Genomic DNA, 13249 nt, shown 5'->3' with positions numbered 1-13249 from the left:
TTTCTATTACAGTTTTTTTCCAACTGCTTACACACGTTTTCAAAACCATGTCTTTTTTTCAAAACTCTACACACAATTCCCCAAACTGCACACACAAAATGCAAAATGCCTCACATCTCCTTCAAAATGTAACACTGCATTCAAAATGCCGTAAACACATGTCAGAATGAAGCATTTGCATCAAATGGCAAACACTTCTTTCATAATAGTACATTTTTGGATATACCATGTAAACACTGTTGTTCTAAATCTAAAGCTCTTTGGTCTTTCATAGGCTTATATCTACATTTCAATACAATGTTCTACAGTGAAAGTAATCTGCTGAGAGGGTAACAAGTACACTGTAAACACCAATGCAATGTAGAAACAGAAAATATTTATTAGGCCAAACATTACTGTTGTATACAGTAGCACACAACAAAACCATAAACATATGTAAACCAAAAGTATATTCTTTAGAATACAGTAAAGAACACAATTGTGTGTGGGGTCCCGGGGGCAGTCCAGGAATTGGTAGGGGGGTGGGCAGTCACCAGTGCTAAGCTACGCTTCATCTCTTCTCCGGGCTGGGTCTGGCCACAATACTTTGTCCACATCACAAGATACGTTTTCTCTTGCCAAACATCGAGGGAAGTATCTCCTAGCATGGCGTATCCAACCTTGGACAGAGGCAACCTCTATGTCCCCACATGCGTCCTCCATTGCCTGGAGAAGCGGCATGCGGGCATAGGGTTGGCAATCATACACTTTCCAGCGCCAGGCTGAGAAGAATTCCTCTATGGGATTTAGAAAAGGTGAATATGAGGGTAGGTACAAAACTACAAATTGTGGATGGGTGGCAAACCAGTTTTGGACCAGAACAGCCCGGTGAAAACTAACATTGTCCCATATAACCACAAATCCAGCAGGCTCCTGATCTGGATCAGGGACAAGCATTGTGTAAATTGCATCCAGAAAAGTGAGCCTATGGCCGGTCTTGTACGGACCCAGTGTGGCATTGTGATGGAGGACCCGTTTTGAGTGATGGCAGCACACATAGTTATATTACCCCCACGCTGTCCAGGGACATTGGTAATTGCCCTCTGTCCTTTTACATTTCTTCAGCGGCGCCTGGTTTTGGTGAGGTTGAAGCCAACCTCATCCACATAAATAAATCTCCTTCCTTCTCTTCTTTGCCCTCGTCCTCTTCTTCCTCTTCCTCTTCCTCTTCATTTTCCTCTTCCTCCCCTCCTCCTCCTCTTCCAACACTTCGTCTTTGAATTTGTCCTCGTTGTTGTCCCCTGCCTCTCCCTCCTACTCCTCTTGCTCTCTGTCCATTGTTGGCATCCATTGTTCAAAACAGGTAATCTGACCTTTGACCTATTTATAGGCCTATACTACAGTAAAGCAGTGATTGGTTAGTGATCAGTTAAGCAATTAGTGTTTGCACATGTGAAGAGTGTGTGTGTGACCTGGTGAATAAGTGTAGCATTTTGAATGGTTGTGTTTGGAAAAGGAAAGCAAGTCACTTCCTGTTAGATTTTTGAGTTTTAGGTAGAGAATTGTGTGTAGTGTTTTGAAAAAAGTGTTTTATGCAATTGACAACTGAGTCAAAGGCTGAGAAATAGCTTATGGTTTTGGAGATTTGGTGTGTAGTTTTGCACTTTGAGTGAGAGGTTTCAAAAATCGTGTGACATGAAAAGATTTTGTGTGTAAGCAGTCGGAAAAAACTGTAATCATGCAAACACATTCATTTTTTTATTGTGGCGTGGTGTCATTCAGATTCAAACCTATGATCTTCTGCTCTGGAATTAGTCCACTGAGCCACCAGGATGGAGCTACCAAGCCATATTTCTATTACAGTTTTTTTCCAACTGCTTACACACGTTTTCAAAACCATGTCTTTTTTTCAAAACTCTACACACAATTCCCCAAACTGCACACACAAAATGCAAAATGCCTCACATCTCCTTCAAAATGTAACACTGCATTCAAAATGCCATAAACACATGTCAGAATGAAGCATTTGCATCAAATGGCAAACACATCTTTCATAATAGTAAATTTTTGGATATACCATGTAAACACCGTTGTTCTAAATCTAAAGCTCTTTCATAGGCTTATATCTACATTTCAATACAATGTTCTACAGTGAAAGTAATCTGCTGAGAGGGGTAACAAGTACACTGTAAACACCAATGCAATGTAGAAACAGAAAATATTTATTAGGCCAAACATTACTGTTGTATACAGTAGCACACAACAAAACCATAAACATATGTAAACCAAAAGTATATTCTTTAGAATACAGTAAAGAACACAATTGTGTGTGTGGGGTCCCGGGGGGCAGTCCAGGAATTGGTAGGGGGGCAGTCACCATGCTAAGCTACGCTTCATCTCTTCTCCGGGCTGGGTCTGGCCACAATACTTTGTCCACATCACAAGATATGTTTTCTCTTGCCAAACATCGAGGAAGTATCTCCTAGCATGGCATATCCAACCTTGGACAGAGGCAACCTCTATGTCCCCACATGCGTCCTCCATTGCCTGGAGAAGCGGCATGTGGGCATAGGGTTGGCGATCATACACTTTCAGCGCCAGGCTGAGAATAATTCCTTGGTCTAAGGCACTGCATCGCAGTGCTAACTGTGCCACTAGAGATCCTGGTTCGAATCCAGGCTCTGTCGCAGCCGGCCGCGACCGGGAGACTCATGGGCGGCGCACAATTGGCCCAGCGTCGTCCAGGGTAGGGGAGGGAATGGCCGGCAGGGATGTAGCTCAGTTGATAGAGCATGGTGTTTGCAATGCCAGGGTTGTGGGTTCGATTCCCACGGGGGGCCAGTATAAAAAAAATATGTATTCACTAACTGTAAGTCGCTCTGGATAAGAGCGTCTGCTAAATGACGTAAATGTAAATTTAAATTTAGAAAAGGTGAATATGGGGGTAGGTACAAAACTACAAATTGTGGATGGGTGGCAAACCAGTTTTGGACCAGAACAGCCCAGTGAAAACTAACATTGTCCCATATAACCACAAATCTAGCAGGCTCCTAATCTGGATCAGGGACAAGCATTGTGTAAATTGCATCCAGAAAAGTGAGCATATGGCCGGTGTTGTACGGACCCAGTGTGGCATTGTGATGGAGGACCCCGTTTTGAGTGATGGCACACACATAGTTATATTACCCCCACGCTGTCCAGGGACATTGGTAATTGCCCTCTGTCTTCATATTACATTTCTTCCAGGGCACCTGGTTTTGGTGAGGTTGAAGCCAACCTCATCCACATAAATAAATTCATGGCCCGAATTACATGGGCATCCATCTCCAATACTCTCTGTAACAGACAAAAGGATATACAGATGAGTAAATATGGTATGTCTGAAGTACTGGAAGTAGTGTTGCATACATACCTCTACAAAGTCATGTCACAGATTCTTGACTCTGTCAGACGTTTCTCTCAGATGGCACCTTGTAAAGTTGTTTCATCGTCACTTGGTGCCGTTGGAGGATGCGTTGTATGGTTGACAGGCTTACAGCACTGATGTTGTTAAATATGGTGTCATTATTCAAGATATGCTCTCTTATCTCTCGAATCCTAATTGCATTGTTGGTCAAAACAATATTTATAATTGCAGTCTCTTGTACATCTGTAAACAAGCGTCCTCATCCTCCATGATGTCTTTGCCTTTCCACTCTGTACATAATTCAAACACAGTATGTGTTCAGCATAGGAACTGTAAACAATGTACAAAAAAAGGTAGTACAGCATGATAACCAACCTCATTCATTCAATGCAGTGCAGTAAATGGATGGCTTAGAGTTACAAATGTTTATGCAATACTATGCAGTCATACGTATTTTACAGTACATTACTCTAATGCTAAAATAGTCATTAGATAGTTGCATACCTGTTCTCATTTCTGAAGGTTCGATTTTATGGACGCCACTGTAAATCGACTCAAGTTGGGCTGGACTCTCAGTCCAGCCTCTCTCATGGTCAAACCGTGGTTGATCACATGATCAACAAGTGTTGCCCTAATCTCAGAGATGGTTCTCCTTCCTTCTCTTCTTTGCCCTCGTCCTCTTCTTCCTCCTACTCCAACTCTTCATCTTTGTCCTCGTTGTTGTCCCCTGCCTCTCCCTCCTACTCCTACTCCTACTCCTACTCCTACTCCTACTCCTACTCACCCTACCCTACTCCTACTCCTACTCCTACTCCCTACTCCTACCCTACTCCTCTTGCTCGCTGTCCATTGTTGGCATCCATTGTTCAAAACAGGTAAACTGACCTTTGACCTATTTATAGGCCTATACTACAGTAAAGCAGTGATTGGTTAGTGATCAGTTAAGCAATTAGTGTTTGCACATGTGTGGAGTGTGTGTGTGACCTGGTGAATAAGTGTAGCATTTTGATTGGTTGTGTTTGGAAAAGGAAAGCAAGTCACTTCTAGTTAGATTTTTGTGTTTTAGGTAGAGAATTGTGTGTAGTGTTTTGAAAAAAGTGTTTTATGCAATTGACAACTGAGTCAAAGGCTGAGAAATAGCTTATGGTTTTGGAGATTTGGTGTGTAGTTTTGCACTTTGAGTGAGAGGTTCAAAAATCGTGTGACATGAAAAGATTTTGTGTGTAAGCAGTTGGAAAAAACTGTAACTCATACAAAGCTGTACATTTTTGTCTATTCAAACAAACCCTATTTCAATGGAAACAAGCACTCATTAAGATCAGGTGAGGCCAATTGGTAGGCGCAGCCAACTATACCTGATCACATTTAACAAGATAGAGGATAGAGAGAGTTTTGTTGATGCGGAGAACGGAATGTATATGTTTTTAAATAACATTCTGAGAACGTTCTTTGAACGTTACTAATGTTTTGTGTTTTTTATGGAAAGTTTTCTTATTGTTAATTCTGAGGCTTTACTATGGTTGATGTGGCTGACCACACCAGAGAGACTTCTAGAATGTCCTTTTTGTCTTAATCAGGAACAATGTCCTCTCCTTCTGTCTGAGGCTTTACTATGGTTGATGTGGCTGACCCCTCTTCTCCTTGACCTTGTTCTTGTTCTTGTCTTTCTATATCTTCCTCTCTTTCTTCTCCATTCTGAAGTGGTATTCCACTATCAACGTTTTCATTTTGACCATTTGTATTTGCTGGAGAGGGATAGGTGAGTTTAGGGTGAGTTAGCAGGATTCAGACACACAAACAGCTAGTATGAGTAAATGCATGTAACCATAAGGACATGAATATTCCATGGACGTCAACCTGTGGCAGAGAGTGACTCTCCCTTTTCAGATGACCGTGTTACTTTTTTGCATTTGGGCAGAAAACCTTGAGATGGGAGACAGCAAAATAGCAGAAACTGAAAGCTGTTCATCAAAAGCCACCAATGTAACCCTCCTCTCTGTCCAACAGGAGGTGGTTGTGTTAAATGTTTCAACAGATTATGATGTCATCATCATCATAACTTACCTCTCAGCAGGTAACATATCACTGCTGCTATAATCACTGCTGCTACTGCTGCTATTGTTATACCAGTGATTGAACCTGGACTCAGTCCATCTGAAACTGAAGGAGAAAATACAGAGTTGCAGTTTTATTGTTGAATGTGATCCTGTGACTTACAGTGAGGGTAAATAGTAAAAGTAAACTTTGTACCATCAGATGGTTTATCAGGTGTGATCTCCAGGTAGGTGAGGACCAGGTGTGTGTCTCTGGCAGTAGAGAGTTCACAGCTGTCGATTCCCTGGTGGACCATGGTTAGCTTGTGGAGCTGAAGGCTGCCAGAGTCAGACAAACTCTGAACCTGCTCCTTCCACTGGTCGTCAATGTACATCTGAGATGTGCCCTTAGTGTAGGTAGAGTTGAGGATGGTGTCTATCTGGTTGAACCTCCAGGTGAGGTTAAAGGTCAGGAGGTCAGACTGAGAGACACTGCAGGGGATGGACACCTCACTGCTTGGAGAACCCTGGACCGGATCTGAAATTATGTCATTTGAAGTGCCTTTTTTGATTGATCTTTGCATATGTTGTCTTGTTTTTGTAGAGTTTACAGCCAAAAACGTTGATTGGTGAATGTATTCATTGATTCATGAATTGTTTGATTAATAGGTTGATAATTGATTACCTTGCTGTTTCAGGGTTGCTGTCTTTTCTACTGTCCCAGAGGTCACGGTACAGATGTTGATTTGGTCTCTGACGTGAAAACACACTCCTGTGCTGTAGGAGGACCCGGTGTGCAATGTAATGTTCTGTGGAGGACCCTGTGTGTTCTGCCTTTCAGTTTGTCATCACAACACAGCATGCTGTAGGGCCTCAATGGCCTCTGATACCACACACACACACACACACATACACACACACAAAAAGCCACACATACACACAACACACACACACACCCTATAATTTCCTCTTAATGTCATTCAGCCTCTGTAATGCACCAGATAGCTTTCAAGACTGGTGCAGTGTTACCTTGGAGACCAGGCATATTATTGACTAGACCTACTCACTGATCAAAATGTTAAGAGGTGGAAACTGAGAGGTTTGGGTTGGGGTTGAGCAGGCAACGTGAAGTAGAAGCATACAAAGACTAGTAAAGTTAAAGTATTTAATGTTCACAGTATAATGTGGAATGATCCAGTGCTATTATGGCAGTACTTTTTCTCCTCAATATCAAAACATAAGAACAACTAACATTCACAACTAAATCGACCAACAGAAAGAAAATTATCACAGTACCTATACAGTGGTAACATGTTATTTAACTGGTAACTCCAGACGAGGGGAATGTTTTGGTCAAAATCTGTTGGTTAGCATAGGATAAATATCTTTGCCTGGTGCAATGTCCACTGTGAATAAGGCCCTGCTACAGTATTGCTGCTATGGCTGTTAGCCCAGATAGCACAACTGGTTCCTTGGAAGTTGTGGGAACCTACGTTTTTGGTTTCCCATTGATTCTGGTAACAAAGCCAAAAGTTTCTAAACATTCTGAAAACATTTTGCCTGTTCTTGGAATGTTCATTTTTAGGTTGCAGGAAGGTTCTGAGAATGTTTTTATATAGTTCCCTGAAAGTTATGCTGGGAGGATTTATTAACGTTCTGAGATCGGAAATAATAGGTTATTTGAAGATAAGACACATGGCAAAGCATTTGCATTAATCATGCAAACACATTTTTTATTGTGGCATGGCGTCAGTGAGATTCAAACATATGATCTTCTGCTCTCTATCCATGGAATTAGTCCACCTCGCCACCAGGATGGAGCTACCATGCCATGTTTTTTTTACTCATACAAAGCTGTTCATTTTAGTCCATTCAAACAGACCCTATTTCTAAGGAAACAAGGACATTATGATCAGGAGAGGCCGATTATTGGGCACGGCATACACACCTGAACACACTTAACAAGATAGAGGATAGAGAGAGTTTTGTTGATGCTGAGAACGGAATGTATATGTTTTTAAATAACATCCTTAGAATGTTCTTTGAACATTACTAATGTTTTCTTTTAGTTTTTATTAAACGTTTTCTTAATGTTCTGAGAACAAGACTTTAAATAGAACCATGACGAAACCGGTAGAAAATGTTATGCTGAAGTACTGAAATTTCCCCAGAAGAACGTTGTTTCTTAATGTTCTGAGAACAAATTGAGAACATGACTTTGAATAGATCCATCATGAAACCTGTAGGAAATGTTATGGGAAGGTTGTAGAACCCAATCAAAGCCAATAGCCACTATCATTTTAAATTCAGGACATTATGGTTTGTTAAATGTCTCAATAGAGGCTGACTATGGTTGTCATCATCATCATCATCATCATCATCATAGCTTCCCTTTCTGTTTCAGGTAACTTATTGTTCCTGCTACTAAAGCTCCTCTCTCTTCAGAGAGAGGCTGTCCGGGAGTTCCAGAGGGATCATGTTACATACAGGTAAAGATAACCTACATTCATCAAGGTGTGGGTGTCATGCTACAGTAAATAAACTCAGTATCCCAGAGTAGTTACTTTCTCCTGCAATAGCAAAATTCATGTGCACACATGCATGCACGCACACACACACTTAATAAATTAAAATAAAACTTAGAAAACGATGTCCCACAATCAATCAATTACTTCTCCTAATAATGTAGTGTAATTGATTGATTCACATGCCAGCAAGTTACTTCTGATGGTGAAACAGGTCCTGTCCATTCAGTGTGTGTAAAGGCTGACAGGCCTCTCCAAGACACAATGATGGTGAATGAGACAAGGCAGGGGATAACATACTGTCACTGAATAGTAACTATACCAAATACAGGATATTGGTAATATAATGGTAATAATGTTTTTTGTTGTCAAAGATGAGGCCGGTCCAGAACCAACCCCTAGCCACTACCCACCATGTAGATCCTAAAGGATTGGATAGGTATGTAATCAATATGATTATAGCGCCACCTTGCCTTTTGTAGGTGTAATTGTCATCATTGCTTATTTGCTTTTATGCAACTTGAAAATTATCCAATTGTCGTCTTTCCTCTTTGTCCTCCCCTGTGTCAATGTCCTCTCCTTGATTCTGAGGTATTACTATGGTTGATGTGGCTGATCCCTCTTCTCCTTAAAACCTCTTAGATGTTAAGACCCCTGTTTAGGGAACCTGCGTGTTTCTGGTACCGGTTCCAACCAACATTTGTGCTTATAAATCGATCTGTGGACACTGTACATCGAAATGGCTAGCATTGAGCGATATCCCTGGTTCCCACCAACACGGTAGTATATGTTGTGTGAAGTAGGATGTGAAATCTGAAACCATTTGGAGCTGGGATGTCCCTCCTACCATTTCATTCGCTCTTCCGACTGTCCATCAACTCCTGTCTGAACCCTACTACACAGCCACTGACAAAGCACATGCCTGCAATCCTTACATCATAGCACAGCAGGAGAGAGTGGATTCATTACATTTACATTTACGTCATTTAGCAGACGCTCTTATCCAGAGCGACTTACAAATTGGTGCATTCACCTTATAGCCAGTGGGATAACCACTTTACAATATGTATTATTATTATTATAAAAAAAAATTTGGGGTGGGGTAAGGGGGGGTAGAAGGATTACTTTATCCTATCCCAGGTATTCCTTAAAGAGGTGGGGTTTCAAGTGTCTCAAGAAGGTGGTGAGTGACTCCGCTGTCCTGGCGTCGTGAGGGAGCTTGTTCCACCATTGGGGTGCCAGAGCAGCGAACAGTTTTGACTGGGCTGAGCGGGAACTGTGCTTCCGCAGAGGTAGGGGGGCCAGCAGGCCAGAGGTGGATGAACGCAATGCCCTCGTTTGGGTGTAGGGACTGATCACAGCCTGAAGGTAAGGAGGTGCCGTTCCCCTCACAGCTCCGTAGGCAAGCACCATGGTCTTGTAGCAGATGCGAGCTTCAACTGGAAGCCAGTGGAGTGTGCGGAGGAGCGGGGTGACGTGAGAGAACTTGGGAAGGTTGAACACCAGACGGGCTGCGGCATTCTGGATGAGTTGTAGGGGTTTAATGGCACAGGCAGGGAGCCCAGCCAACAGCGAGTTGCAGTAATCCAGATGGGAGATGGCAAGTGCCTGGATTAGGACCTTTGCCGCTTCCTGTGTAAGGCAGGGTCGTACTCTCCGAATGTTGTAGAGCATGAACCTACAGGATCGGGTCACCGCCTTGATGTTAGCGGAGAACGACAGGGTGTTGTCCAGGGTCACGCCAAGGCTCTTCGCAGCTCTGGGAGGAGGACACAACGGAGTTGTCAACCGTGATGGCGAGATCATGGAACGGGCAGTCCTTCCCCGAGAGGAAGAGCAGCTCCGTCTTGCCGAGGTTCAGCTTGAGGTGGTGATCCGTCATCCACACTGATATGTCTGCCAGACATGCAGAGATGCGATTCGCCACCTGGTTATCAGAAGGGGGAAAGGAGAAGATTAGTTGTGTGTTGTCTGCGTAGCAATGATAGGAGAGGCCATGTGAGGATATGACAGAGCCAAGTGACTTGGTGTATAACGAGAATAGGAGAGGGCCTAGAACACCAGTACCCTGGGGACACCAGTGGTGAGAGCACGTGGTGCGGGAGACAGATTCTCGCCACGCCACTTGGTAGGAGCGACCTGTCAGGTAGGACGCAATCCAAGAGTGAGCCGCGCCGGAGATGCCCAGCTCGGAGAGGGTGGAGAGGAGGATCTGATGGTTCACAGTATCAAAGGCAGCAGACAGGTCTAGAAGGACAAGAGCAGAGGAGAGAGAGTTAGTTTTAGCAGTGCGGAGAGCCTTCGTGACACAGAGAAGAGCAGTCTCAGTTGAATGACCAGTCTTGAAACCTGACTGGTTTGGATCAAGAAGTTCATTCTGAGAGAGATAGCAAGAGAGAGAGTTGGCTAAAGACGGCACAATCAAGAGTTTTGGAGAGAAAAGAAAGAAGGGATACTGGTCTGTAGTTGTTAACATCAGAGGTATCTAGTGTTGTTTTTTTAGAAGGGGTGCAACTCTTGCTCTCTTGAAGACGGAAGGGACATAGCCAGTGGTCAAGGATGAGTTGATGAGCGAGGTGAGGTAAGGGAGAAGGTCACCGGAGATGGTCTGGAGAAGAGAGGGAGGGGATAGGGTCAAGCGGGCAGGTTGTTGGGCGGCCGGCCGTCACAAGTCGCAAGATTTTACATGGAGGGGAGTTGCAAAGTCATCCACAGAGAGGGAGGAGGGGGGAGGGGGAGGAGGATTCAGCAGGGAGGAGAAGGTGGCAAAGAGCTTCCTAGGGTTAGAGGCAGATGCTTGGAATTTAGAGTGGTAGAAAGTGGCTTTAGCAGCAGAAACAGATTAAGAAAATATAGAGAGGAGGGAGTGAAAAGATGCCAGGTCCGCAGGGAGTCTAGTTTTCCTCCATTTCCGCTCGGCTGCCCGGAGCCCTGTTCTGTGAGCTCGCAATGAGTCATCAAGCCACGGAGCAGGAGGGGAGGACCGAGCCGGCCGGGAGGATAGGGGACATAGAGAGTCAAAGGATGCAGAAAGGGAGGAGAGGAGGGTTGAGGAGGCAGAAGCAGGAGATTGGAGGGAGAAGGATTAAGCAGAGGGAAGAGATGATAGGATGGAAGAGGAGAGAGTAGCAGGAGAGAGAGAGCGAAGGTTGCGACGGCGCATTACCATCTGAGTAGGGGCAGAGTGAGTAGTGTTGGAGGAGAGCGAGAGAGAAAAGGATACAAAGTAGTGGTCGGAGACATGGAGGGGAGTTGCAGTGAGATTAGTAGAAGAACAGCATCTAGTAAAGATGAGGTCAAGCGTATTGCCTGCCTTGTGAGTAGGGGGACGGTGAGAGGGTGAGGTCAAAAGAGGAGAGGGAGTGGAAAGAAGGAGGCAGAGAGAAATGAGTCAAAGGTAGACGTAGGGAGGTTGGAAGTCACCCAGAACTGTGAGGGTGAGCCATCCTCCAGGAAAGGAACTTATCAAGGCGTCAAGCTCATTTATGAACTCTCCAAGGGAACCTGGAGGGCGATAAAAGACGAGGATGTTAAGCTTGAATGGGCTAGTGGCTGTGACAGCATGGAATTCAAATGAGGAGATAGACAGATGGGTCAGGGGAAAAAGAGAGAATGTCCACTTGGGAGAGATGAGGATTCCTGTGCCACCACCCCGCTGACCAGATGCTCTCGGGGTATGCGAGAACACATGGTCAGACGAGGAGAGAGCAGTAGGAGTAGCAGTGTTTTCAGTGGTAATCCATGTTTCCGTCAGCGCCAAGAAGTCGAGGGACTGGAGGGTAGCAGTAGGCTGAGATGAACTCTGCCTTGTTGGCAGCAGAACGGCAGTTCCAGAGGCTGCCTGAGACCTGGAACTCCACGTGGGTGGTGCGTGCAGGGACCACCCACGTTTCCATCACCAACGTTTCATTGGAAGTCGAGCACTGCTGAGGAGATGAAGTGTAGTGGACTACATTCCAGTGTCTGCAATGATATATAGACATATTTGCATGTGTAATACATAATTTGTGTTATATTCTTTCTGTATTAATGTTTTGAAGAATTATGTTTTCTGTTGTTGGATACATGTGGGGACCTCAGATGTTTTTGTTTATTTCGTTGAAGCTTAGGGATATTAGGTCTAGGCAGGGACAGAGAGAATCCACAGGAGGGTCCGATGGGTCGCCAGCCTGAATGTGGACATTTTTGATTGTATTTTGTTTACTGAGGTTTTCATGTGTATTCAATTGCATCATAGCTTAAAAATGCATTGATAAAGATTTATAAATTGATCTGGAGTACTTAGGTGGTCGCCTGGGGCAGAGGGGCCGTGAGAGAATTTTCCTGTCTTGATTGATTGATGGATAATTGGAATGAAAGCTGCCAGACAGGTTTTTCGCTCTTACACTCCATAACAATTTATTTACACTCCATAACAATTTATTTACACTCCATACAAAAATGTGTCTATATAAACATGTGTTTACTCTCCATAAATTTTGGTTTATTGCTGAAGTTACTCAATAACAAAAAAAATTATTTGTCATAATCCTATTCTTTTTGTTTTTGAGACTTAATTAGTCTCGAAGGGGGGAAATATGTAGTGTCTGAGGGTCTATGATTTTGCTGACATTTGCAAATGTTGTAATAGATGAACTCTACTCTGCTTTGCTGAAACATCTGGAAAACATTATTATAGGGGCCCCCTAAAACAGAGGAGAGTCTGCTATGTAGAGGCCAGGGATTGGTCTATTAAAATCACGCCATATTATGTTACATAGGATATAAATACCATGTTTTGAACAAAGGACGGGGAGGAATAACATATTACAGATTGGAGCCGGTTATTCTCCAGATATCTGCAGATGTCTTTAAATTGACGCTGGAATTCTTTGAAATAATAAAATCTTTATAATCAAAGTACAGCGTCAGCGGAATTCTTATCATCACAGCATAGATCAGCATCGTTGTCTCAGACACCACAGTCCTCTCATGATAAATAATTACTTTCAGGGATTACATAGATTACATTTTAGGTTACATTTAAGCTTGTTCTTTACTATGGTTGATGTGGCTGACCCCTCTTCTCCTTGACCTTGTTCTTGTTCTTTTCTTTCTATGGCTTCCTCTCATTCTTCTCCATTCTGAAGTGGTAATCCACTCTCAACGTTTTCATTTTGACCATTTGAATTTGCTGGAGAGGGATAGGTGAGTTTAGGGTGAGTTAGCAGGATTCAGACACACAAACAGCTAGTATGAGTAAATGCATGTAACCAGAAAGACATGAATATTCCATGGACGTCTACCTGCGGCACTGGGGGCAGAAC

This window comes from Coregonus clupeaformis, unplaced genomic scaffold, assembly GCF_020615455.1.
Source record: "Coregonus clupeaformis isolate EN_2021a unplaced genomic scaffold, ASM2061545v1 scaf1581, whole genome shotgun sequence".
Classification (NCBI taxonomy): Eukaryota; Metazoa; Chordata; class Actinopteri; order Salmoniformes; family Salmonidae; genus Coregonus; species Coregonus clupeaformis.
The sequence above is the reverse complement of the archived record's forward strand: the minus strand, read 5'-3'. Positions refer to the sequence as shown.